The following is a 3,669-nucleotide window of genomic DNA, read 5'->3' as shown; positions in this document are numbered from 1 at the left end:
GTCTGTTAGCTGGGCACAGTCATCGTCGTTCCTTTCTAGAACTCCCACATCGTCAGCGTATGCATTTGTAACCATCTGTCTGCAGCTCGTGGTCGTGCGGTAGCGTTCTCGCTTCCCACGCCCGGGTTCCCGGGTTCGATTCCCGGCGGGGTCAGGGATTTTCTCTGCCTCGTGATGACTGGGTGTTGTGTGATGTCCTTAGGTTAGTTAGGTTTAAGTAGTTCTAAGTTCTAGGGGCCTGCTGACCATAGATTTTAAGTCCCATAGTGCTCAGAGCCATTTGAACCATTTTGTAACCATCTTCAGCCCAGCTATTGTTATGCCTTCTAAGGTTGTGTTCAAAAGCCGTAAAAGGGGTTCCAGAGAAACCACATAAAACAACATGGACAGGGGACTTCCCTGAGGAACTCCACTAGATGTCAATACTTCATTGGTATATTGTCCATTGATCGAGATTTTGGTTCGTATGCCTCTGACGATGTTCATTAAAACCGGTAAGTTGCCATCATTGAAACCTATGTGTTTCAAGGTTCTGAACAGATATCCGTAGTTGACTCTGTCAAACGCTTTAGCAAAATCAATGTAGGCAATGCCTCCATTCGCTGACGATGATGAGAAAACAGAAATAATGTATCGATATTCACATACAGTCTTAAAAATGGTACGTCGAGGGAGACACGTCTGGTGGCATCCAACGACTTTTTCTAAAATCGGTCCCATTCGTTCTTTAATTACACGTGCAACTGCCTTGTAATCTGAGTTCATTAGACTGATCGGCCTCATTTTAGTAATATCTTTCGTGTCCGTACTCCTTCCCTTTGGAAATAGTGCAGTTACACTTTCCTTGAAAGCAGCAGTAATTTCCTCTCCCCTCAAGACGTCATTAACTACTTCCGTGAATTGGGAACCTATTAGGTGCCAAAAGGTCCTATAAAACTCCACAGGCAGGCCGTCTGGGCCTGGAGACTTTCGTGAAGGTGAAGATTTGAGTATATCAAAAACGTCGTCATTCGTAATATCTAACGTTAAACCTCTGTTCTCCTCCTCTGTAACAACTGCCTCTATTCCGGAGTTCTGTAAGAAATCTTTTACTGAGTTGTCGTCAGTAGCATTTCCAGATTATAATTGCTGAAAAAATCTATGTGCTTCATTTAAGATATCCCTTAGTTTTGTCAGGACTCTGTTATCTTCCGTTCTGAGGCTGGCAATAAAATTTCTTCTTCTGTTTTTTGTGTGTTGTATCAAGTGGTAGATGGAGGTGTTTTCTGCCTCCACCGTCGTTTTAGTGTGTGATTTTATTTGTAATCCCTCCAAATGTACGCTCATGATACTTATCATTTTGGCTTTAACGTTTTTAATATTGATAAAGACGTCTTGAGACATTGGTTGGTCGTAAAGGTCTCTTAAGCAAGAGTAGTATAACTCCATTGTGTGTCTTGACCACATTGCCCTTCCTTTGGCGTAAGATATCAGCGCTGCCCTTATCTTTTTCTTAGCGGCCATAGTCCACCATTCAATAGTCGTTCTATATTTAGTACGCATCCTTAACACAGACTGCCAAGTTTCTTGCATCTGTAAAGCTAGAGCGTTTTCAGAGAGGGTATTCATATTTAATTTCCATAGTGGGCGACCCCAATATGTCTTTTGCCTGGTTAATTTGATGCTGCACCTCACTCCGAGGTGGTCAGAGAAGGCAGCTGGTATCACCTCGATACTACGGACTTTAGTGTCTAAAGTGGGGGTGACATATATTCTGTCGATTCTGCTCTGTGTAGCACCAGTGATGTATGTGAAGCGAACCAGCGTCGGATATTTTATTTCCCACGCGTCAAACCACTTCATGTTGGTGACCAAAGCCTGCAGTTCTTGCGAGAAGTTAAAATTTGGTCGCTGATCTTTTTATTTAAACCGCAATTAAAATCTCCACAAATGACAATTTCTGCAGGGTTTTCTTGGAGTAGAAATAAAATGTCACTTTTAAAAAAGGCTGCCCTCTCTCGTCTCGCATTGTTGCCTGAAGGTGCGTATAGGTTTATAAAAGTGGTGTTAAAAATTTTGCAGCTAATTCCCCTCCCCGACTCTAAAAGGCACACGTTTGTCAGCTCGATCCCTTCTTTACCAAGGATGGCTGTTCCACACGCGTTTTCTGGAGCCACATTCAACACCTCTTTGTACCCTGAAACATACAATTCTTTGACATTAACTTCCTGCAGGAAGGCGATATCTGTATCTGACTGACACAGAAAGTCCTTCAGTGCAGCTACCTTTGCTTGACTCTGAATTTTGTTTATGTTTAAGGTGGTCACGTTGTATGTATATTCCACTGTGAGACGCTAAGAGACAGTAAACAGAGGACACGGTATTGGAGCCGCGTACAATAACTTCGGGTTAGATATATATATAGTGTTATTTTATTTTGCTTTTATTCCATTGACGGTTTTCCTTCTTTTTTCTTTTTTTTCTTCTTTCTTCTTAGAGTTCGGTTTGACAGTTTTTAATAAAAAAATTCTTCCTCAAAAACCCCTTCCGCCCCCTTTGCATCGGTCTGATCCTCCTTTTCGTCCGCCCAGTTAAATCGTGGCCCGGTGATGTCGTGTCCATGTCCTTGTCCAAGTCGGGTTTCATTGTCCATATCTGATGCCGTATTGTCATGCAAGGATTCAAATGTTCCGTGTGGCGTATCAGCACGTTCTTCTCTCTTGTTCCGATCCGAAGACTCGGCGACCGCTTCCTTTTGTGTATCTTCGTCCTTCTTTTCGGTCTCCTGTATCTTCCTCAGCCGCTCCCTTAAAGGAGGGGCCAAATTCTCTGCAGCTTGATATGCTCTTCGTCTCTTTTTATTTTTTGATGATTTCGGTGAAATCGTCGATGAATCCTTTGGTGAACTTCCTGGCGACTCCATGGAAGGTCGAGGAGAAGTCACCTGTCCCGCCTTCGTGGCGGAAGATTTTTGAGTCGGCCGTTGCTGCTGTTTCTAAGACACGTGAGACGGGTGGTGTCATTGGTTCGTCTTCTTGCGTCCCCCCTTTTCCTTTGATGTTTCCTGAACCTGTCTGTAGTGTCCTGTCATCTGTGTGGTTGTCAGTTTTCTGTTGTATCACTTCCTCTTTATGTCCATTCACTGTAGTTCCCTCTGGGATGTTGGCCCTTTCGTGTGTAACTACCGCTTCGCACTGTACCATGTCTACATCAGGTATCATCGATGAAGCTTGTCGCTCGTTGGAAGAGTTGACAGACTCAGAGGGCAAGCGTGATGCGCCCTCAGTGACGTCATTACTGGCCAGATTCTGATTGTCATCGTTAGTCAACTTCGCGGTGCTTCCCGTTTCCGTGCGCGCGTCGGAAGGTCCCGCCTGCTCGGCCATATTCTCTTGATAGGGGGCCCGACTAGCTGCCGCGGCAGCGTACGTCACTTGCATGCTAACAACTTGTCCTGGGACAGCCGCCTCGTTAGTCGGTAACTGAGGAACACGCCTTCTACTGCACTCACTTCTGACGTGCCCTGTGGCGTTACATAACGCACAAGTCCGTGGCTGCCCATCATAAATTATAAGATCGCGATGGCCACAGATATTCAAGGAAGAAGCGATATGTCGTACGAGCTCAATCTTAATCTGTCTAACTCCATTCAAAACCGGAAACATATATTGCTCCGACCATTTTTCTGTA

The sequence above is a fragment of the Schistocerca nitens genome, chromosome 4 (assembly GCF_023898315.1).
Source record: "Schistocerca nitens isolate TAMUIC-IGC-003100 chromosome 4, iqSchNite1.1, whole genome shotgun sequence".
Lineage (NCBI taxonomy): Eukaryota > Metazoa > Arthropoda > Insecta > Orthoptera > Acrididae > Schistocerca > Schistocerca nitens.
The sequence above is the reverse complement of the archived record's forward strand: the minus strand, read 5'-3'. Positions refer to the sequence as shown.